The sequence below is a fragment of the Microcebus murinus genome, chromosome 6 (assembly GCF_040939455.1).
Source record: "Microcebus murinus isolate Inina chromosome 6, M.murinus_Inina_mat1.0, whole genome shotgun sequence".
In the NCBI taxonomy this organism is placed as follows: Eukaryota; Metazoa; Chordata; class Mammalia; order Primates; family Cheirogaleidae; genus Microcebus; species Microcebus murinus.
In genome coordinates this window covers 44,583,306-44,608,033 of record NC_134109.1, presented here as the reverse complement: position 1 = coordinate 44,608,033, position 24,728 = coordinate 44,583,306, and the positions used below count along the sequence as shown (strand labels likewise).

At 40.6% G+C, this 24,728-nt stretch overlaps 1 long non-coding RNA gene across 1 annotated transcript in view; it reads right to left on the bottom strand.

Annotated features, from left to right (window-relative positions):
* LOC105867698 (uncharacterized) overlaps nt 1–24,728 on the bottom strand; it is a 105,972-nt gene that overhangs the window by 37,345 nt on the left and 43,899 nt on the right. The window contains exon 3 of the long non-coding RNA XR_001152388.3: nt 22,380–22,422. This is a non-coding gene — a long non-coding RNA (uncharacterized LOC105867698). The remainder of the gene's footprint in view (nt 1–22,379; nt 22,423–24,728) is intronic.

The following is a 24,728-nucleotide window of genomic DNA, read 5'->3' as shown; positions in this document are numbered from 1 at the left end:
AATTTGCAAAGCCATAAATCTTTTTATTTGATGTTTCTAAATGGGCATGTCACTAAAAGCTTACAGAATGGTAATTCACAGTCAAAAATTTCAAAGAGAACAAGCTATGACAGAGAACTTTGGGGAGAAAAGAATCACATGGCCATCTATTTTTTCAGAATATTTTAAGCCTATTAAAATCAGTTAATGTTAAAGAAGGGTTAAAGTAAATTTAACAGGGTGCAAGTTTCCTCTTAGCACCCCAATAGAGATGACGGGACCCTCTCACAGTGGAATTGCTACTAAGGGAGTCCAGGTTGGTCTCTTCTGGGCTGTTCGACTTCACTGGGTCCTGGATTCTGCCTGCCCTTCCTGTTCCTTTGCAGGCTGGCTGCCCCTGTGCAGGAGCTGGCTTGGGTCAGGCCCTGCCCCAGCCCCATGCTCCCATTGTATCCATTTCTGCCACATTCTAAAAACAACCACAGTGCCAATGTGTTCAAGACCCCCCTCACATTTTCCAGTGACGGGAGACAGATCCAGCTCTGCTGGGAGGCCAGGCACTTGCGTCTCAACATAAGAGGAGGGATGACAGAGAAATGTGGTTTCGTTCAGCGTGCTATGCCATCTGTGACATTTGCCATGCAGACCCACACATTCCTCTTGGAGGGCAAGGCTGCTCACCATTGTTCTGACTCCAAAATTATTTCCGATATGGTTGCCTGCAATTAACCTCCTTTTTTGACTTTACACGTGGGAGGCGTGGAGAAAGGCCCAGTTTACCGGATCCTCCGTAGCTAGCACACTGCCAAGATGCTCGAGCATGCATGTTTTCAACTTCCCTCCACTGCAGAAATCTTGAATGGGTCTTTTGTGTTAGAATCTCTTTTAAAGTCTTTAAACGTTCAATATGAAATTAAAGGAAAGGAGTTCAACTTACAGATCTTTGCATTCGACCCTGCAAGCACATCTGTCTCATTTTATCTTGGCTCTTGGAGGTCAGGTTAAAAACCAAAACGGACCACGTATGAGTGTTAAATATGAGGCACAGCCCCGGGTCCCTGCACACTCTGGTCAGGAGCGGTTCTGAAAGCCTGCTAGGAAACAGTATGGCCAGCTCCACTGATCTCTAGCCCGTCAGCGCCAGCCTCCTTCCCACAGAATTGTTGCTCTCAGAGGCTTTTTGTCGAAACAGTCATTCTCGCAGTCTGCACATTCTTAACCAGCCTAACTCAGTCTTAGCTTGATACCACAAAAGTCCCAATTCCTTTCTTGCCCACAGAACAGCTGTATCAGGTTGATATAGTACAGAGGAAATGATGTTTGTTGGCTGTTGGTAACAAAGGATTCCTTGGTATGTGCTGGGGATGGAAGTGGAGGTCAGTGGATTCACTTCAAAATCTTAATGCATTTCTGCTGCCATTCGGGGCTCAAGTAGAAAAAGAGAATGTGGAGCACAGTAAAAAGAAGTTAAAGTTACCCAGTAATAGCTCTATCTGATTTACAAATCACTATCGTCCATAATGGATTGATCACTATGCTTTTGGCTGTAACAGAAACCAACTCAAGCTGATTAAAGCTAATCATAACAACAAGAATAATTGATTATGTGGATTTCGGGGTATCTCACTGACCTAAGGGCAGGGATGATGTAGCTGGGCCTTAAGAATGAGGAATTGGATGCTCTACTCTAGGCAACCCCCAAATCCTCCCTTTCTATTGTATTTATTCTAACTGCAGAGCTGTGTTCTCTTCGATTTAACTACAAGATAGAAAAAGTTTCATCAATCAACACCTTCTAAGTTTGCCTCTTCTCTGTTTAAAAGAACAGCCAGATGAAACTGGAATTTCTTGGTCTTATTTCCAAGTGTTTAAGGTGCCTCCTTGGTCAGTTTCCATCCCTGATTCCATCACTTGGGTTAGGGAGGCTGGGTCATATCACTCCAATAAGGTCTGCAGGAGCCCAGTCATCATAACCACGTGGGTGGAAGTGAACTAGGTGGTGGAGGGGGAACATTTATCCCAAATGTAAGAATCTAGGAGAGCCAACTCAATAGATACTAACGCATATACTATCTACTTGATTGCCCCCAGCCACTAACATCTGTAGTATTCTCGTTTGCAGATAAAGAAACTGAATGTCAGAGAGATTACACAGGTGGTAAAGGGAAAGCCAAAAGTGTAATCAAGTACGTCTCAGTCCCTTTGTCTGCATGTGATGAGCCTTACTTTAAGCACAAAGGAAGTGAAAAGGAAGACAGGATAAAACAAACAAAATATCCATGGCACCCACAACCCTAGCTTCTGAAGATTTTAAATTTATTAGAGGTACAAATCAGAAAATAGTTAATAACATTTTGGAAGCAACGCATAAATCCTGCAAACTATTATAAAGGGAAAATAGATTCAAAGAAACTAAAGTTAATCAGAGAGGGTAACTTTGGATTCCTGTTTCCAAGGAACTTTGGAAAGAGTTTGGGAGAACATTTCAGATGTAAAAAATGAAACAAGTCGCAAGTTACCAGCAGCAATTCTTATATTATTACTATAAATTTGACTCACTCAGGAAGCATGCCTGGTATGATTGAAGAACCACAAAGATGCGGCTAGAGAAAGAGGCAGAGGAAAAGAGTAATATGAAATGTGGTTGGTGGGCAGTGGAGGGACAGATGGCACAGAATCTCATGAGGACTTTGGCTTTACGTGAAACAAAGGGCCATTGAAGAGGTTAGAACAGTATAGTATGATTGATCTAAAGCTATATTTGAACAGGACACTCTGGCTGATACAGCAGGATCGGACTTCAAGGTAGCAAGAGTGGAGACAAGCAGATGAGTTAGGAGTAGGGTGCTCATACTTCCTGTTTGCCCAGAACAATTCTGGATGCAATTACTAATCCCTTCCGCCCTTCGAGTCTTTAAAATGTCCCAGTTTGGATGACAATGATATTATCATCCTGATTAAGAGGATACACTATTGGAATAATCCAGATGAGTGAGAAACAATGATGGTATGAAACAGGTTAATAGAAGGAAGGAGAAGTGGTCTGATTCAAAATATATTTTGACAGTACAGCCCAGAGGATTTCCTAGCAGATTAGATGTGGGCCATAAGGAAAAAAGAGTCAAGGGTGACTCTAAAATGTTTGAGAATGAGCAACTAGAAGGACAGAGTTGCCATTAAATAAGATAAAGCAGGCTTTGCAGGAGAAGGCCGAGAGTCCCATTTGGGGCATGTGAATTTTGAGCTATCTATTAAATTTCTAAGAAAGGTGTCAACTAGGCAGTTGGAAATATTTCTGCAGGTCAGAAGGGAGGTCAGGCCTGGAGGTAGGAGTTTGTGAATCAAGAGCACATAGATGGAATTGAAAGCCATGAGGTTGGAAAGAATCATCAAAGATGTGACTGTGGAAGGAGGAGAGGTCCCAGGGCAGAGTCCTAAAGAGCTCAGATAGTAGAAAAACAGGTGGATCCAGCAAAGGAGACTGAGCAGTCAGAGGGGCAGAAGGAAGACCAGCCATTTCTTCATCTGTTCACTGAACTGGTCACACTACACAGGAAACTTTTTTTTGTAACTACAGTCCAAGAAATACATCAGGGACAGGCAATTAAAAGGTGGACTGCAAGGTGCAAACAGAGAAGGCAAACTCCAGTCTCCTCATCCTCACTTGGACCAGAGTGGATCTGTGTTTTCTTGCTCTAAATAATGGGCTACTGCATAAGATTTCATTTATCAGAAAAGGTGGTAGAAGGGGAGGAGATAGATTCCCACTACTTAAAAAGCATGAAAACCATTGCCTTGGATCATCTTTAAGTCCTATAATGCCTTCGAGCTCTAAAATTTATTTGACTCTATCCAATTCTAACAAAGAAAGAATTTTTTAATGTCAAAAGCTACTTAACCACAGTCAACTGGTAGAGTTAAGGTGGAGATGGGGCATTTATGTTGTTTCTCTTGCCTGAGATGACCCGTTTGTGATAGAAATTAAGTCATATGAAAATAGGAAGAAAACAATAACAATGTGCCTTGTGGAGTGGGAAGTCAGTTATGTTTTAAATATGAATCCAGGAAATGTTTTATTAAACAGCTAAGGCATTTACCGGCTTAGACTAGAGAATAATCCTGCTCTAAATCCCACTAACCTCATGAGTATTCCATTTATCTCTGAAAGCCACAGAAGCACATTCCAAGAAAGTTTCTTGCTGTACTACACTAGCAGTGCCAAAGTAGTACATGCTTTCACCCACAGTTGTCAATAATAATAAATAGTCACTGTTTACCATGCATTAAATGTGCGCCAGGAATTTCGTCATGCTTTCTGTGTGTGCATTCACTCAATTTTCACTACAATCCCAAGGTAGGTACTCCTAAGCACTCAATGAATATTTGTTGAAAGAGATCATGATTGAGACCAAGAATAGCTACCTAGCTGGCCAAGTGTGGAGCTGGGATTAGGTGACTCCAATGCCAGTGTGCTCAATCACAGTACTTTAATTCACTGGATCTTAATATCGGATGGAGTGCATGCTGTGGTGTGGCCCACGTAGCTCCTTCTGCATTCCCCCAGCTGGTAGGAGTGTAGCTGCCAAGGGCTCACAGCTGTCTTTCCGTGGACCGTCCCCTCTGCCACAGGGATCTGCCCCACCAGAGGTTACTTCCCATTCTCAGGGAGGCCCATAACCAGTAACTGGTAGGTGCAGGGATACAGAGGCACAGTCACTTGCCTCAGTTACAGATCCCCCTAAGGGCCATGCCAGCTCCAGAGCTCCCAGATTAATTCTCACTCTGCCCACTCCTGCTTTGCTCACTCACAACACAACCACTCCCAGGAAGCCTCTGTCTCAGGGTCTGTGTCCAGGGAAACCCAACAAAGACATTGACATCTGCCGAGATCTGCTTTGGCTAAGCTTTCTATTCATTCAATAACCAGCAAATGGTTTTGGGCTCCAGGCCTGTGTTTGAGTTCTTCTTTTGAGTATTGTCTGTTCATAACATTTGTGCTTTTTCTATGAGATTGTTTTATTTTAAAATTTACAGGATTTCTTTTGCATATTCTGGATACTCATCCTGTATTAGTCATGTGCATTGCGTATCTATTCTTCCTGTCTGCGTCTTGTCTTTTAACTTTTTGGTATCTTTTGTTATGCAGAAGACTTTATTTTTGGATTGTCAAATGTATGGATCTTTTATGGATATTTCATGCTTGTACTTCATGTGTCTTTTCTACTGAAAATCAGAGCAATGCAAATTAAAGCAACAATGAGATCCAATTTCACACTGATCATATTGGCAAAATTTAAAATATTTGATGATCACAAGTGTAAGTGAAAGTGTGGAGAAGCAGAAACCCTCCCTCCTATTCTGCCAGTGGGAACGTAAATAGGTACAATTTGCAGAGCATTTTAGCAAAAACTAAGGAATCTGAGGATGGTCATATCTGTAACCCTTTAGGTACTTCTTTAAGTATTAACCCTAAAGAAACTCTCACACTTAGGTGTGAGGAGGCACATGCAGCAATGTTCACAGCAACACTGTAAGAGCAAAGCATTGAAAACAACATAAATGTCTGCCCAAGGGAAATGGATAAATTAATTATGGAATATTCATACAGTAGACTATCTTAAAATCCTTAAATGAAATAAACATGGATAAAGCTACAAAACAATATATAGAGCAAACCAGTTGCTAAATTATAACTTTCATATTAAGTTTACAAATCTGAAAAGTAATAAAGTCTAATTTTAGATACCCGAGGACATAATATAAATGTATGTATGTGATGATAAACACCAAATTCAAGATAATGGTCCATGGCCAGACCACCCTGAACCCACCCCATTCATCTCCAGATAATGGTTGTCTCTGGGAGAGAAAGAGGGAGTGAGAGAATGGAATTGAGGTACTCAGGAGCCTTTACTCAGTGAAGTTTTATTGCTTAAGTTTAAAAAAAGTTATGAAACAAATATAGCATCATGTTGGAGTTTGATAAAGCTTAGTACACACTGCTCATCATATTATTCCTGATTCTTATCTCCCTGAAATATTATACAACCAAAAAAATGCATTAAAAGAACAAAAAGTAACAATATTCACTAAAGTTGAGACTTCAAGACAGGATTTTTCATATTACTTTAGATAAATCTTGATGGATCCCAATGGTTTGACATAGAATATATGTGTCACAGAAGACACATGGAAACATGAAAGATTAAATAACTGGCAAGGGAGTTTTTACTATACTAGATCAGCTAATGAGGTGGCTTTAAGGATCTTGAGCTGTGGGGTGGGATGAGTCCAGCCAGGCTGTGTCAGAAGGTGGGGAGAGGGAGTGAGAGGAGGTGGGGAGCTGGAAAGTTCTCCCGGTGAGCAGCTGTGAAATGTCCAGGAGGCAGGAGCCACCAGAAGGGAAGCAAACAAGAGGCTCTGCACAACTATATCCTGCCCCACATTTAGACATAATTAAATAATTACTTTAGAATCAACTCAATGAGGGCAGTGGAGGAGAGCAAGGAGTCAAAACTGGTTCTGAATACAGCTGCCTGGGTCCTCATGGAAGGCGGCGTGATTAACCAAAGCAAAGAGCTCAAAAATAGGAGCTTGCTATAGGAGATTCTGATTTTGATCCTGATGTTAAACATATTGCATTTGAGGTGCTGCAGGGACTTCTAGGGAGAGAAAATGAGCAGGCAGTTGCATGTGGAAGTCTGGAGTTTGGTAAGAGAGGTTAAAAGGATGTCATGGGATGTCAACTGCAGAGAGGTGGGAGGTAAAGACATGAGAATGCTAAGTTAAGAGCTTCAAAGAAGGTGGAAGAAGTGGAGTAGGAGGAGAGGAGAGAAACTTGGGGAGTATCACGTAGGCTTTTAAGTTCCATTCTCCCTTTGGCCCTGCACAGCAGGCCTGTACCTGACATCTCCTAGCCAGGACAGACAATAAATGGAGGCATCAAATGGTGGTCTGTTCCCTTTGTTTTCATCCCTGGCTCCATCCTGTATGGTGAGGACCTTGGGTGCATGTGTGGGGACACCCCATTCCTCATGTCCAAGCACCATTCTCCCAACACACACATACATGGGAGAGCTACTTCTAAGCCACCCCTCGGGAGGTTAGATGACGAAAGAAGCCTTCATAGGCCATGGAAGAAGGTTTGGGGTCATTTGGATAGGAATTCTGTAGACCAGAGGACCCACATGATGGAAGGACTGGGCATGAGCTTTGGGTGGACACATCTCTTTAACGCCAAAAACATCATTTGGCTCATGGGGCTGTGATGGTTAATTTTATGTGTCATCTTAAATGGCCACGGAGTGCCCAGATTAAACTTTATTTCTGGATGAGTCTGTGAGGGTGTTTCCAGATGAGGTTGGCATGTGAATGGGTGGACTCAGCAGACTGTCCACCCCAGTGTGGGTGGGCACCATCCAATCCATTGAGGGCCCGAGTAGAACAAAAGGTAGAGGAAGAAGGAATCCACCCCTTTTTTCCTGCCTTTCTGCTTGACCTGGGATATCTCTTCTCTTCTCTGGTCCTCAGACTGGGATTTATACTACTAGCTGCCCTGGTTCTCAGGCCTTCAGCCTTGGACTGATTTAGACAACCAACTTGGTGACAGTAGACTGGGGGGCTTCTCAGCCTCCATGATTCCTAATAAATCTCTTTGTATGTGTGTGCATGTGTGTGCGCATGTGTGTTTACATATAATATCTCCTACTGGTTGTCTCTGGAGAACCCTGACTAACACAGGAGCAAGCAGAGGAGGGTCTGAGCAGCAGCAGGGGGTCTGGAACGGACACTGACTGCCCAGGTCTAAGGGTAGAACTGCTCCACAGCCAATGAGGTGACAAATTTGTAGGCTGTGCCTGTGCAACACTTCGTATCACTTTGAACCCTTCCATTTCCCACTTGGGCCACCAGCAACATGCAATGCAGCTCTGATGGGAGAATAGGGAAAGCATAAAGATTCCAGGGCACCAGTAACTCATTAACCCTCTATACTTCTCTATAAGCAAAGGAGAGTGAATGTCTGTTGATCATTCACTCAATAACAGTCTAGACTTGGAAGGCAAAGGATAGTTTCCTCCTCACAGGGCTAGTGCTAGACCTGGGGCTAGTTCTCCCCAGGGTTCTCTTCGTCCATGGGAATCCCTGACCTATCCTAAGCTAGAAACTTCCTGGACTTAGACATGAACCCGCAGCCTACACCTCAGAAGCGGGAGGTCTCAGTGCTAGCCAGCCTAAAGTTAGCAACAAAAACAACCAGAGCGTTTTGCAAATTAAAAACCTGCGATGAGTAACAACACTAGTACTTCTTATTGGTTTAATACACTATCTAGATTTTAGCAAGAAAAATCTCCATGTGACAGGAAAACAGAAAAACTTTTTCTTTCCCATCACACGTCTTTGTAAAAGGATAAAACTAATGATCTTAAAAATGTATGTGAAAAAATAAAAATATACTACACTTCTTTCCTAGAGTTAGTTGAGGCTCAAGATACTAAAATTCCCATTTTTCTGTGCTGATGAAATGGAATACTTTCTCCTATCATCCTTCAAGTTTGGACAGCAATAGTAAGATACAGTATCTTACATTGTGAAGCTATGAGAAATTTGTTGGCAAAGACTCTTTGATGCAGATTATTCCACAACATAAATCAGGCCTGATTAAACACACAAGAAACAGAGATGGCAATACAAGTAATTTTACAATTTTCTGTACACAGTAGTAAGAAAAACAGGAAGTAGGTGTTTATTAGCAGTTCCAAATATACCAGCCAAAATACAACTCCCCACGGAGTCTGAGTTATTCAAAATATAGCAAAGAACAGAATTCCTAAGATTATAAAAGGGTAATTAATCACAAGCAGTGTTCACAGACCAGTGATTTGGAAACTACCTTCTTATTGAAGGTCTGGATCAAGAACAAACTTCAAAGCAAAATTAATTGATCTCAGATTCACTGCATCTGGTCAATAAACCCTCCCCAAAAATGTCACTTTAAGCCTACTTGACAGTCTATCTTTATTACATAACAATTCTATATACAGTGCATTAAATACTCATTTTTCACCTAAGTTGGTTAGTATATCTTTGCCTCACCACATAAACTGTTTAGATTAAGAACAACACCTCTGACTGATACTGTAAATTGCATTCATAAGTCAGGCATATTGCTTAGGCTTGTGTCAAAGGAACACACGCTCACCATGAAGCCAGAATCTCAAACTGGGAGGAGGAAACAATACATGTGAACATGTTAGATGTCCCAACAAGGAACATCTAACATAACCTGGTGCCTTTCAAACTTTGTGTATGATTGAGTGAACTCTTTAAATATGTTCTGAATTAGAACAAAGGACTTTTTATTTTAGTGTCAGAGGTTCAAAAAATGCATGCTTAAAATACATAATGTAAATATAATTTTTGCAGCAGTAATATAAAGGGATTAAATGCAAATTCTGATCTGATTTTATCAACAATTTGCTTACAGCTGATGAGATCAGAGAATTAGACAAATAAGAGTCTTTGGAACTTCTGGTAATAATAATAAAGATAATGAACTTCTGGCATAATAATAGTCACAAGAATGACCAATAACAAATCTCTTAAATGTTCTGTGACTCAGTTTCTCCCCTCTTATATCAGTTTATGTGCTCTTATGAGTTTAGACTTACTAAAGAGGAGAAGGGAGAGAGTTCTTTTATAATAGCTCCATCACTAAAGTGAGAAATTAACAATAGGCTAATTAGAGACAAATTTACTCTTTTTTTTTTGAGACAGAGGCTCGCTGTGTCACCCTGGATAGAGTGCAGTGGTGTCACTAAACCTCAAACTCCTGGAATCAAGTGATCCTCCTGTCTCAGCCTCCAGAGTAGCTGGGACTACAGGCGCGTGCCACAATGCCTGGCTAATTTTTCTATTTTTAGTAGAGATGGGGTCTCGCTCTTGCTCGAGCTGGTCTTGAACTCCTGAGCTCACGCAATCATCCTGCCTCAGCCTCCCAGAGTGCCAGGACTGGGCCTATCGAAATTTGCTCCAAACTGAATGAGACCTTCATGTTTCTTCCGTGATATTTGAAGACCAACCTCATGAAAAGCTAGGCTACCAGCTTATTATCAGCTGGGCTTCACTGTGCTTGTGGTTGGCCAGTCAAAAAAAGTTAAGAGAAAAGAGAAAGAGAAGGAGAAAGGATAGGAAAGAGAGAGGAACATGGCGTAATTCTCCCTCTGCTGCTCAGACGGCCAACAGGTGATGCACCAGGATGGCTACCTGTTCACACGTTGTTTCCTCCTCCAGGGTAAACAGCTTCCCGTGTGACTAAGTTCTGGACAACAAAATGTGGCAGAAGCCAAGATTGCCAATCCTAGGCCTGGCTCTAATACATGCCAATCAATTCTCCCTCTTTGTTTATCCCAGCAGAGGACCTGAAGGAAGCCCTAGGAGACAGCCGAGGCCCTCAAGAAAGGGAGCTGGATCTCAGACATATGCCTGGAGAACAGGCCACGGAAGCCACTCTCTGAGCACACAGTGGACTCTGCCTAAGTGCAAAATAAACTGTTATGGTACTAAGCCACTTAGATGTGGGGGTACATTTGTCACCACCACATCTAATACAGACTAGTAAACATTGACCCATTCGAATCAGTTCTTATCGGCCAATCAGCGCTAGCCTCTGAGGCATCTGGATAAGCTGGAAAAAAGCCTTTCTCGTTCCCTCCCTTGTTTTTCTGGCAGGCCAAGCTTCCTGCTGACCAGCTCAACCGGTGGTGGCAGCCAGAGCCATCGCCTCCTCCTGGAACTTCTGAAATAAAGAAGGTCACAGATGTTCTCTGCAGGTCACACCCTGGAAACTCGCTCTATACTGGCTGGGGTGAAAAGTCCATTTTCTCTTATTCCCAGAGTGATATCAGGCCTGGGCTCTCCACCCCTCCGCAACTCATAACCGAACATACGTGTGCCCAGTGTGCGTGAGGGCAGAGACTGCTGCCTGTGGTGGCATTCTCAGAGCCTGGCCCAGCTGGCGCCGCGTGGTCACCAGGTAGAAAGACCCCCACAAAAACATTTTACACTTGTTCCATTAATTCAGATGAATTAAAAACAAACCATAAACTGAGAATTCCAGCATCCTGGAGCTAAGGAAAGGACTCCAGGTCGCTGCTCTGAGAAGGCAGCAGAGGACCAAAGAGAGACCCGAACAGGCAGAGTAAGGACTGCCGAACACCTCACAGTCTCTAGTGTATTCACGGAGTGCTATAAACCAAGACAGCTCATGAATTCGAATTGAAAATAACTTTCCCACAATTATTTTCTTCATTGAGGTGTTTCCCCCCATACAGCCTCTGTTTTCAGCTATGCTAGAGCCTCACACGAATGGACCGGGGCCACATCTGGACCACAGATATGTTTGTCTGGTCCTCACAGTGTTTTAAAAATAGAGACAGCAACATTTTTTTAAATGACATTTTTTAGTAATGAGATTTCACACAAAAGTCTAGATTTCTGGCTCCTCTTGCAAAATCAGAAGATTGAGCAATACTGGACCCATGTTCTCCCCTACGGATACTCCCTTGGAACTAAGCTGCTGCTACCCCTGCAAGGGGGGCCCGTGCTGCTGCTTGGCCCCCAGCTCGGGCGCTGCTCACCACACCGGCCGCTCCTGTCCTCTGCTTCCTGCCTGCCCTGCAGGGCATTCCCCTGACTCCTCGGGCAATATTTTTATTAATTTGTGCAGCATATTTTTTTTCATGGCTTGCCATGTCCCAAGGGCTGCTTATAGATGTGAGTGGTCCCTTCACAAGGAGGGATGATTGGAAGCATTTGGAAGAATGGGACATGGAACAGGGAAACGGAGGGAAGCAGGGAGTCCCTCACTGGCACTGGTCCCTCACCCAGGAAGGCCCAGCAGCCTTGTGCCGGCCAGGGGAGGGGTCTCATCCAAGGAGGGAACACTGAGCATGTGGCCCCAACTTGCCCTTGAAAAGTGTCGCAAGTCCCTTTCTGGGCTTTGTCTGTGGCTGCCGCCATTCTCAGTTACCCCAGCAGGTGTCTGTGTTGAAAAGAACTCCCCAAAGAATAGCAAACATCTTCAGCCTGACGCAAGCCTTGGCTCTCCCGATCTTCCGCCTGTATATTGTCTATTAAACAAATGGTATGTGGTAGGGTGTCCAAAGGTGGCACTGTGAATTCGTGGATCTTCTGAAGGGGTGGACCTTCTGCTACCAACTGTCACAGTCTCTGGATTTTTTTTTTTTTTTTTTGGTTTGTTCTTGCTGTATACATTATGCCTTATTTTCTTGAATTCTCCTTTCCTTTCTCCTTTTCTTTCTTTTTCCTCTTCCTCCTAATTATTATTAATAAGTGGTCTTTAGCTTCTGAATATAGTATTTCAGAGTATGAGGGTTCTTATTTGTTAATTGGTAACTGTTGCAGAGCTATACATAGAAACTCTAGGAAGGCAGGAATCATGTCTGTCTGGCCACAGCCTGGCCCCATAATAGATGCTAAATAAATATCCACTGTACAAATGAATGAAAAACACAAAGACCTAGTGGTATATTACAGTGAGAGGGATACACTTCACATCAATATTTGGGGAAATGTAAAAGCACTTCCTTTTCTCACTGTAAAGTCTGAAATACAAGCACTTAGAGGTTTCATCGATCCTAGGCTACTTTTATGAGGCTCAAAATTTATGGTCTCTCATTTGCCCCTAAGTCAGTATAAACTCACTTAGAATCTGTTGCTTGTCTAAGATTCAGCATTTACCACAAGACAGATAAAAATGACCTTTGTGCACATGAGGACAGGCCCTCCTTGTCCACGGCAACCTGGAAGTCCCAAATCCTCTTTCTGTTAACTTCAACCAAGAAAAAAAGAAACTTACAGGAGACCAGGTCTGTGTCTGAGCATAACTTACTCCTTTGGAGGAGGAAATCGAACAATGTTCTCTCTCTGGCCTCTCACCCTAAATTGTGTTTTTATTAAGTGTGTACCTCCAGAGAAATATTAGACTTCTTTGCCTTCATTTCAGTAGTTTATATGAAGCCTGGCTAGAAGCAGGGAGGTGAACTAACTTGACCTCAGGCATCATGTGACAGATACAGCTTTGGTTCAATTGTTGTCTGGGAGGGACTGGGGGTTGGGCGTGACATAATAATATTAGTGAAAACAATGGCCATTGAGTTTATATAGAGTCTTTCTTCCTGTGATTTCAAAGCGAATTTCAGGCCTCATACGAATGACATTAAAAAGGAACAAGCCAAAGACTTGGCAACTGCGTTGCTGCTTGCAGGATCATTCATTCATCCACTCAGCAAGCATGCGCCAAGCCCCCACCACCTTGGGGCTGCGGGGTGGGCAGGACAGTCCCAAGACCCGCCTTCTCTGAGCTCACCACTCTGCATTCTTTCTGCTGGTACTCACTTCCCCTACACTGGGTTTTTTTTCCCAGTCAAACATGTACTTTATTAGTTTGGTACACATGAAATTCAACCATCTGTATTCTTCAGTCGAGCATTTCCTGCGTGTTCTTCAGGGGGGTTTGTCAGAGAAGTCTGAGTCCCAGCTCAATGAAGGTGTGATTTTAAAAAATAATAACAATTTCCTTAAAAAAAAAAAAAATGTAAAGAGTCTTCCAGAACCAAATAGTCAATTAGTCAATAATACTTAATTGGTGATAGGATGGGCCATGGGGAAAAGGCTTAAATATTCACAAAGCCCTTTCTGTCGCAAGGCACTGAGCCAAGGACAGCAAGATTCGTGCTGCGTAACACTGAAGCCCACTCTGAGTGGGACCTTCCGGAACCATCCTCGCCCAGTGCAATTACCTCACTTCCCTAGGATGTCTGCTCATTTTCTGTTCCCGGCATCCTTTCTATATGAGCACCTTCAAGCCAAGTCAATAAAAAAAAAAAAAAAAAAAAAAAAAAAAAAACCTCATTTCCCATCTTTGAATGAATCCTGAGAACCATCCAATGCTAATGTTAAACACAGTGGAGCAGCAAATGTTTTAAGGGGGCAGATTGGGAAATAGGAAGTCAGGGTTATCCATTAAGAATGGGCTCAGATGTGGGAGGGTCATGGCTACTTTGAGATGAAGCTCATTTACACAAACCAAAACAAAAGTCTGCTAAATACATCTGGGAAGAAAATAAGATGTGAAAGGCAGAGAAGGACACAGAGAACAATAAAGGAGGTCTTTGTGGGTGTTTTGCCTTTTCTGTTCATGGAAAAGGGCATAAAGATGTAAAAATATATAACTAAAAGACCCCAAGAATTTGTTATCTTTAAGTTCAAGTGACCCTTCAACAAATTTTGCAGAGATTGGCTAAGGATTTATGCCTGTGGTCCACAATGAACAAAAATTTTAATACTACTATGCAAACTGAAATATCTGTTCGGTATTTTCCTCCATGGCTGACATATAGATCCTTCGCCTCCCCACCCCCGGCCCCAGTGTTTCTGTTCCCTTGGAATTCTGCAGCCGGGTTTCCAGAGTCTCATCTGAAATCTCAGAGAGGAGTCCCCGCTCTGGTCTGTATGTGGTAAGATAAATCATTTGGGAGAAAGTAATCACTTTTCAGGAATTCTCCACGTTTTTAACCTAGTATATTTGGAAGAGGGGCAAGACGAAAATGAGTTCCAATAGCTCATGAGATCTAAATATTTTTCTTTCTTCACTGCTAAAGATTTATTTTAACCTGTTTTACACAAAGATGAATATTAAGAACCACAAAAACCCATCACTTCCTTAAATACCGAAAATTCTTTTTCAATCCCCAACTCTCATTATGACATAACCTATAGAAAAGGCAGGCAAGTCAAAGACATTCCAGAGGAAAAGTTAGCCCTGCACTTTTAATTATCTTCCAGTATTTCCTTTTTTATCCTTAAAAGGCTTAAATAAACATACTGGTGTTCAATTTTTCTAGTCTTTCCCCAAACTATTGCTACAGCTTATTAAAATCAGGTAACACAATTTCTGTTCCCAGTTAACTAATGTTCTTCTCTGTGTCATTCGGATTCAACAAGGAATAAATAGTGTTGCTCTGAACAGAACCTTTTACAATGGATTGAATTTCATCTAAAAGCATGTAATTCTGCATAGCCAGGAGCAGTTTCTAATCTTTATATATAGGAACTTACAAGGCAAAGAATTCAAAGCCGCAGGATTAAGTGAAAAATGTGAATGAAGAACTACAAGCCCCTGCTCAGCTGACACAAGAAAAACTCTGTAATGTTTTCTAAGTTAATCATTGCTGCGGGTGGGAAAAATTGTGGAATATGCCTAATAGGTTTTGTAGGTCATTATTTACTGAAATGCTACACTGAATGGTTATTTCTTTTTAAATACTAATAACCTAGAAAGCCTGGCCTCATTCAGCAAGAGGGTCAGCACAGAGGCATCTGATTAGTGTCAAAAATGACTGCCTCTCTTTAGTAAAGGAATTTCCTAAAGGAAACATAATTCACAATGACAAATGTCGGCATTTTTAGAATTACAAACATTACCTACAACTTGAATTCAGGTTATGAACCCACTGGACAAAGTTCAATGCTTGTTTAGTAGCTCGCAGATGAGTACCAGTTTGAAAAAAAATTCATAATGCATGTAACAATATAAATAAAGAGCAATATAACAAAAGTCTCTGATGCTCAGAATGAAAAGCTAACACAATAGTTATGGTAATTAGTCTGCTTTCTACCACAACTTGCAGTTTTGAGTTGTTCAGCAATATATATCGGAACTGGCTCTTTCAGCAACACTGTCTCAAATTTAATGAAAACTGGTAGTAGAAGAGGGGAAATATCTGATGCTGGTAGAATAAAATTTTCCCTTTCTAATTACTCATTTATTAAGCATGTGAATTCAGTTTCTTGGCTGCTTTCAGTTTAAGGGACATAAAACTGTTGATGTCCATCTCAAAATGATAAACTTGCCATTAATACAGTCTTATATATATGCCTAGGACTGGATTACTGCCGAACATTTCCTACGTAGACAAAGGCATGCAAAATTTAAAAATTACCTTAAAAACCACTACAGATATGTTTATAATTACCTTATTAGTAGACCTTCTTAAAGAAGGAAATCTTTTGAAGTTCACCTAGAGCATCTTTAGAGTTAACTGTGTCAAAGCACTCTATTTATGACACCCCTAATTTCAGACATACATCATATGTACCTAACACATATAGAGTTTCTGTTAGCCTAAATATGTTCCTCTGATAGATGATTATTTGGCACATTCTCTGGTATTGTGGATACAGTGAAGTATATGACTCAGAAAATTTCATGCTCCTTTTCTCTTTAAAGTAAGAAAATTTAAAAATTATCGGGATATATTAAATATTATTTGCAAACAAAACACTTATAACTTCTATTTTTATTATGCATTATGCATTTCTAATTATTATTTAGGCTAGAAACACCTTTGTACAACATAGTTTGTGCTCAGCATATTAATCATTTTTGCATTTATTATACAGCTTGAAAACTATTTTAACATAATCTTTTTAACCAGAAAAGAATTTGGAACATGAAAGATGGTTCTAAATAGTTTATGTCTGCAGCAATACAAAGGGGAACGTTTTAATTCTTAAAATTCAAGAAACTATTGTACATGAAATGAGAAACAGATACATACTGTACATCAAACTTGTTCTCACAGGTGTGCTTTCTTAATGTTAAAATACCCGTGTGAATTTCTAGTTTCCCATAATGTAACGGGAGACAATAAATTCTGAAGTTACCCCAATGGCCTTTAGCCCTAACCACAGAAGAAGTAACCTCTTGTCTATTTAGATTTTCTGAGTATACCCATGTCCTTCTGTGTGTCATACCAAAGCAAAGGTTTGTGTTGCGAGCCAGAGCTTATTGCAAGATCAAAGCTCTGGGCCACTCACAATAAAATAAGAGGGTAAAGCCCAAAGAATCAAAGAAACAAAGGAAACGTTTAGGAGATAAGGATCAGTCTCAGATATGACATTTCATCCAGATCAGATCCTGTGCAGAAGTTCAATTCAAAGTTCATAAGACAAAAATACAAAGCAATAAGCTCGAAGACTTGGTCGATTCCCTTTATCTGCATGTCACTGATTTTATTTCCATTTTTTAGAATCAGGGAATGTCATTCATGGAACAATCTCATCTTTTAAAATGCTATGTGCATATAAGGTTGTATGGAGATACAAGGTTATTTTTTCCCTGAAGTACCTCCAACCTAAACCTCATAAACAGGTGTGATATAGCATTACTATAAAAGGTTAAAATGATGAGTTTAATTAAAATACCATTCTCTGATTATTTTGCTCTATTGGGGTAACACTAATGGAAGTCTTCATATAATGTTAAATATAATTTTTCAAGATAAATACAAAAAATACATAGTACTTAAATAGAATGCAAATTTGCATGGTCAATAAAATCCAGATAAATATGCTTTGGAAAGGCATTTCAAATACCGTATTATGTAAACTGATTAAAGGGCTTGCTGAATGCGCTATTCAAACACAGCTCTAAGGCACATGTCAATTCTGTTATAGGAGCTCAATATGTCTTTAACATGTATAATTTTAATTATTGTACTGCATATACGTATATTAAAATATTCCAAGCTACATGCGAATGATAAAAATAGAGACATTCCACAAAACTTGGAAAAATTCTTCTAAGTAATTTCATTTTTTAAAGATTTAATATATAGCTTCATGAACCAGACTACCTCAACTAATTTTCATCTTGTACAATTAAATCAACTTGAAAAGCTCAAAATGTTCAAAAGATACATTATTTTAAATGTATTTAAATATTGTTACATTTCATAGCTAAATTTATTATTTAAAAATCATGGGCTGATAATAGAATAACATTCATAAATATTCAAATATAATTTTCAAGTGGAATTTATATTGTGTCACAATTACAGGTATATAAATTGTTTTAATGCTTGGGATTAGTACAGGATTTCCATACCCAAAGATGCTAAAAAAAAAAAAAAAGAAAAAGAAATCAAAGAATTCTCATCTAAAATCAATAGAAACTATACCTAAAATGATAGGCATAAAATTATTATTCAGATAGAATCTGTACATTTGTGGCCTTAGAAATTCTGATAAGCATTTTACAAATTCCTCTTTGGTAGCTCTGACATTTTATCAGTCTCAAAGTGAAAACTTTTATATAAAAAGTTGGTGTCCTCTGAACCACTATCACAAGCAAGGTATTGATCGCAGCTATTGTTCACTGAGTCACTGATTGCTTACTGACCTGCCACATACTGTGATGAGGGCTCTGTATAGTAAGCTCTGGTCCCAGCGCAAAGCTGAAAGGTGGTAGTGTTGTGCCCAGTCTACAGAGGAAGTAAACCAAGCTCCAGGGAGGTTTGATGATATCTGAGAATTACCCGCTGGTATTTGGCAGAGCCCTAGTTCTTTTGATTCAAAAGTAGTGTCTCTTCCTCCATACCTTCACTACTCATGAAGAGTCTAAGAGTCTATGTCACTCTATGAACATAAAGAATATAGGAATTCCTGCTTAAAGTGTTCTTATTTCCTCTTAGACTAATAATAATTAAAAAAAAAAAAAAAGAACTATGGCAGAGACTGGCAGTAAAGATAAGGTCCCATGACAAATTTACATCCAAAACATTTAGTGTTACTATTTGCGAGTCTATTTTATATGTAATTAGAAGGCTAACCAAACTCTCAGGAAGCCCATAACTGTATTAAGATAACCTCTTACAAATTCTCACCAAGTAAAACATGAACATACAGAAAGTTGCCAAAAGAAAAAAAAAATCCCAAATAGAGTTCAAACACTTCATTTGATTAAAAGTTTTCTTAACTAACTGGAATGTTTCCTTCGATTTTCTCTTTGGATTCTAAAGCTATATTATGAAATTGCTTTTCAATTCCCCATACGGTGATTATTTAATCATGCCTTTACCAGCTGTGAACATAGCTTCTCTCCTGATAACAGTTTATTTTTAAAGGAAATTGTCTTTGAAGAAAATATTTTGATATCATGCAGCAAAATACGAGTTCATTGGAAGGAAGAAAAACAAAACAAAAATCACAAAAAGAATGAGTTCTAGTTGGTCTGTGGGGAAAAAAGAGGAATAGTGGCTACATAAAGATAAAACAAAACCAACCACTCACGTGGGGGAAAACAATTGGCTTGTTCCACATAAACAAAACTGACTGGCAGCCGCTTTTTTCCGTGTTCCACTGGGTATTTTGAGGTCTTTTAGACACAGTCAAATATCCAGACTCTTGTGTCCTTTTCTTTTTTTCTTTCACTAGCTCTCTCTCAGACCCGGAACACTGTTTTTAATATGTCAAATTGGACCAGTAGACCTCAGATCTTACATGTTGTTCAAAAAACCTTTTAGCTGTATAATAAATAAGAGTGAAGTCCCTTGTAGGAACACTGGCAGAGATATGGTGTAGAGGGCCCTGCTAAGGCAGCAAAGGAAAGGAAAGGTGGAGAGAAAGAAAAAAAGTACTTTTATCTTGCATTCCTGTGTAGATTCACTAGAAGCATGGCATGGGGGAAAGGGTGGAGAAAAAGGCATTGACCAGCGAGAGGCTGGGACTCCAACGTCACAGAGTACAGAGGAAAGGACCGTGTTGCCAAGCTATAAGTCGTCTGGGCCTAGACAACTCTCTGTTGCAGGGGGGTGTCCTGTGCATGTGTAGGGTGTTCACAGCATCCCTGGCCTCTACCCACTAGATGTCATTAGCACTGCCATCCCTACCTACCCCATCCCATCCTCCCACCCACTCCACTTTACCCCCACAGTGGTGACAAAACTGTCTCCAGACATTGCCAGCTGCCCCCTGGCAGGGCCAAATCACCCCAGTTGAAAACCACTGCTCCCAGTGTGGGGCGGTCCAGAGCCGATCAGGAAGGAGTCAGTTAACGCCATTTCTACAACGTCTTGCTCCCACCCCAGCAGACTCCCTCACTCGCACTCAGCGTTTATTAAGCATTGGCTTTATTTCATGTTCTGGGCTGGGAGGATTGTCTCCTTGCCTTCAGGGAAGCTACTTCTTAAAAGGAGAGATAGACGAGTGAGTAAATGCAACAGATAATGCCATGAAGCTTGGGGAAATAATGTAATCAAGGGGGAAATTGAAAATATCAACCATTGAGTCCAAGTGGATAGTGGCCAAAGTGCCTAAATAGGGTTTGGAAGACCCCTGCTACTGCTGCTACTGCAGGTGGTAACCCTTTAATCACTGGAAGGTTTTGGGGGTCCCCTTGGTAGGACTGGCACTCCAGGGCCTGTGGAAGTACTTCATTATTTAACAGTCTGATTGCACTAGAGAATACAACCTAGAGATCCCACACAGACTACCACAGAGGCAAAAAACAAGATGAAAGTGGAAACAATGGCTTGGTAACAGATATAATGCATGGGCTGGGTCTCAAGGAGTGAGTAAGAATTTATCTGGTGGAAAAAAAGACGAATGGGAGAGGAAACAGTATGTATAGAAACTGAGCATGTAAAGAATGAAGAGAGAACTATAATAAGAGACCTGGTGGGGCAGGGGCTTAGACTACCAGGTGTGGAGAGGGCAGCGATGGGTGTAGAGAGGTAGACAAAGCGTGCAAGGGTTTGAATGGACTTTATCCTGCAGGTGCTGAAAAACTGTTGAATGGTTTTAACTGAAAATGGAACAAGATTATCATGGCAGGAGTTTGACAGATAGATTAAAGAAGCAAGAATAGATGGAATAAGAACAGAGAGGGGAATCAATTTGAAGTCTGGACTAAGCACAAAAAAGGTACTAGAAGGTGAAACCAATAGGAGTGGGTGATCAGTTGGATCCAGGAAGTAGGAGTCACTACAGAAGGAAGGGAACAAACCTTCTCAATACACAATTCCTTCCATGTGTCCTCAGGGTGCTTCTTCAGAAAACTGGGAGTTTATAACTGCTAAATTGTGACACCAAAAAAATCATCATATAGACAGCAAATAGATATGATTATACCTAGCAGTTTGAGCTTAAGAAAATATTGACTATTATTAAAAATATATAGTTTTTGGAAAATGAAAACCTTTTGGAACACATTCTCCTTTATGCTAAGAAACTAAAGCACCAGGATGATGTAGGGACAATTTAAATCTGAGTTTGTATTGAGTAGCCACTGCCAGATTTTGCATTATCCCTTAGATTTACGTTATGATCTCTATAAGTTACAATCTTCAAAGCAAGAAAGAGCTTTTAAAGCCTTTGTTGCAGTCAAATTTATCTAAAAGACAGAACTTTTCATCAAGGGAATTGAAGACAAGCAAAGCTTATTCCATATACTAGGGTTAAAGTTTTTTTTTCTTCTCTTTGCAAATATCAATAGCTTAAGACAGAAACAACATATGGGAACCCCAGAAAACCATTTACACTCAGCAGACCTGTCCAGCTGGACGCCACCTCAGCAGAGGTTAAACATTAACAGGTGCAAGGAGAGACTTTTGTTAAAATACTGTTTCGTATGACTTCATCTCATGAAGAGTTAATGCTCATGTATGTTTTCTATTGCCTTACCACGCAACAATTTCTTTTTCCTCCCTTATTCATTTCAGCAGCCCTGTCTTCTCCACCCCGTCTTTCCTATTCCATACCCCCAGAAAAGAATTCTCACGTCTTTCTCCTCTGTTAGCATGCAACACTATTCCTGGTGTGGTCTTAGGTGAGTTTGCTTCCTGCTTGAGATGGTGATCATCATATATCTGAATCTGGAATTGGCAAATACATAGTCCATAGACACCCATCACTCCTTGTCCATGGCATTGATAAGATATTATAGCACTCTTTTTCTGTGATTCTACTCTTTTTCTGTGATCTAGGTGTACCTCCGATTTTTCTCAATTCAGTATTCTAGGCAATTGCTACCAATTGGTAGGAGTAGGCACTTGAGGTCCAACCTAATTCCCATCACTGAGTGGGGGATCCTGGTCATGTGCTCCCCATCCCTTCCGTGGATGTAGTTATACCTTCATGGCTTCTTAGCCACAAAAGTTTAAGATATAATAGACAGGGATTTAAAAAAACAAACAAACAACAAAAAAAACTCTTTCCTAAAACTCAACTATAAACTTCTTACCAAGCCAACTCCAAAATACATCAATCACCTACTTATACAAATTTTATTTTGTTCCTTCTTCTCCCCGTTCTGTCTGCCATACCCCACCCGCCTTCAACCTCCCCATACCTCCCTCAGTAATGGTGGTGGTCATAGCTCCAAAAAGGAGACCACTCTATGAATGTGATGAATCTGAGGCTATGAAGGTTTAAAGAAACTTCTTAAAGTGTAGTCATTGCTGCACCCCAAAGTGACTTTTGAAGAGACCAAATGTTCTTACATCCAATTTGAAAGGAAATACAAATAGAGTGTGTCTCACCTGTTCCATGTGGTTCCATCCACCTGTGATCCTCTTCTGTTACCTGTGGAAATAGGGGTCATATGACACAGGGCCACTAGGCTTGCCTCATGGGTCACCATAGGAGGTAGAAGAAGTGGAAGGAGGATTATTCCTTCCTGATATCTGGCTACTACCCCCTTCTAGAGTCTGCCTTACTCCTGCTGTACAGCAGAGTTGATGAGAGGGAATGGGAGGAGTAAGGAAATTGGGGGGAATGGAAGGTGGTAGGCAGAGTAGGAGACAAGGCAAGGAAGTGGAAGCAGAGGAGAGAAAAAGAAGCAGGAAGGGGGAAGAAGAGAAGGAAAGAACATGAGATGCTGTCCATGGATTTTCTTGTGTAATCCTCAGACATCTGGGAAATAGATTTAGTCATTATCACTGTTCCTTTTTTGCTTCAGATAAGGAAACTAAGGCTTAGAAAGGTTAAGAAACTTGCTTAAGAACTCATAGGTAGCAATTCATGAAGCAAGAATTTGAACCCAGAGCCTGCTTTTCCTACAAGGAGTTAAAGAAAAAAATAAAATGTAGAGAAAATAAAATGGACTTCCAAGAGAAGTCTGAGCATCTTTCGAAATAGGGAAATACAATTAATGCTATTTTAAAAAAATAAATAAATAAAAAATAAACAAAGCTATAAGGACTTTGGAGATCCTCTAGTCTAACTGGATCATTTTCAGAGGATGAAACCGAGGCTAATAGAAGTTAAGAGGGGAGCCTCTCTCCTCCCAACCCTAGAACTGGCTTCATAAACAGGCCCCTATATAGCAAGATCACTGCTGTCAAGAACTGCTAAGATTTAATTGGGGCTTGTGGGAAGGGGAGAAGAGCAGGAAGGGAGAAGGGAGAAGAGGTGGGATTGGCTATTGTAGTTATTACCCACAAAGAGTTAATTTCAAGTTTAATGGCGCCAGGAGGGAGCTCCTCCCCTTGCTCCTGGGTGAGGGTCAGTGAACGCCTGGGGGGTTCGTTCAGTGACAGGGGGTCGGACAGTACTGGCTGGTCAGGATTGCTTGTGTTGGAACAAGTGTTCCAGGGCCGGCATTCCACACAAGTGGTCACAGCATTCTGCATTCTTGGAAGGGACCATCACATCACAGGAATGGATGGCTTTGTTTTATGTCTTATCTCCTAATCTGCAGTTGGAAGTTTTCCTTCCTTTTGCAGGTGCTCTCATTTCCTTCATTATTTGTTTATTAGAAAATCTTGTGGCCTTCCAAAGTCATTCTTATGCTAAGGAAGGTCGAATGTGATAACATATTTGTGTTGGCCAAGAGTGAGGACATAGCAAATACCGAAAGTCACATAATCATGAGTCTAACTGAAAGTGGTGCTTCACTGTAAACAAAAGTCCCCTTCTCCCAACAATGGGGGGGGGTCATTAAAGTTTCAAAAGTAGAGAGGAGGCAAGAGGTTTTATTTACATCTGCTAGTGCTACAAATCTAATTGCTTGAGCTCTGTGGAAGTTGGGGCTGAAATTATTTTTAAGGTTTAATTTGGGGACTACATGGTTCACACAGTATTTCTCAAGCCAAAGAATGCCTGAGAAGGCCTGAGCTACACCAAGATTTCAGCATAGGAAATAACTTTTCCATTCACTTACATCCCTAGAACTTAGGGGAAAAAATAAAGCAAAACCGAGTGTGATAGGCCAGAGATAAACCTAACCTTATCCAAGCCCCAGCACCACCCAATAAAGGGACAATAAAGGGATAATAAAGGGACAAGAGAAACCAGTGATCTTTTTGGCAAAGCACTTTTCAGATGACTTTTTCATTTCTCACACACCCTCCTAAACATTCGGCAGATATCATAAGTCCACATTCAATGTCATTATAAGGATCTTACAGTGTTAGCACCCAAGAATCTCAGTATCGTTGCTCCACTGTGAAATTAAAAAAAAAAATTAAAAGAAATCATTATCCTATGACAATGTAACATTCTTGAAATTCTAATCCTTTTATCTACTTCCCCGAGTACATTAAGGGCAGTTAATGTGAGTACCATTTTTTTATACTTGCCTTGCTGCCAAATGTACTTAAGGTAATTGCAAAGGTCACATAAAATATATACTATAATAAACAAAAGGATGATAAATAAAAATAAGGAAAGGGGTATAAATTGTAAATGCAAAAGTGACCAGTGTGCAAAACATATACTGTGAAGTCCTACACATCTGCTAAGGGTCAACCAAAATTTGTTTCAAAGCTTTCTAGCAGCCAAGAAGGACAAGAAAATATAACAAGGTACACAGCTCACAGTATTCACAGGGTAAATGAACCAACTGCTCAGGAGAAGCATTGTTATCTGAGACCACATGAAGACCACAA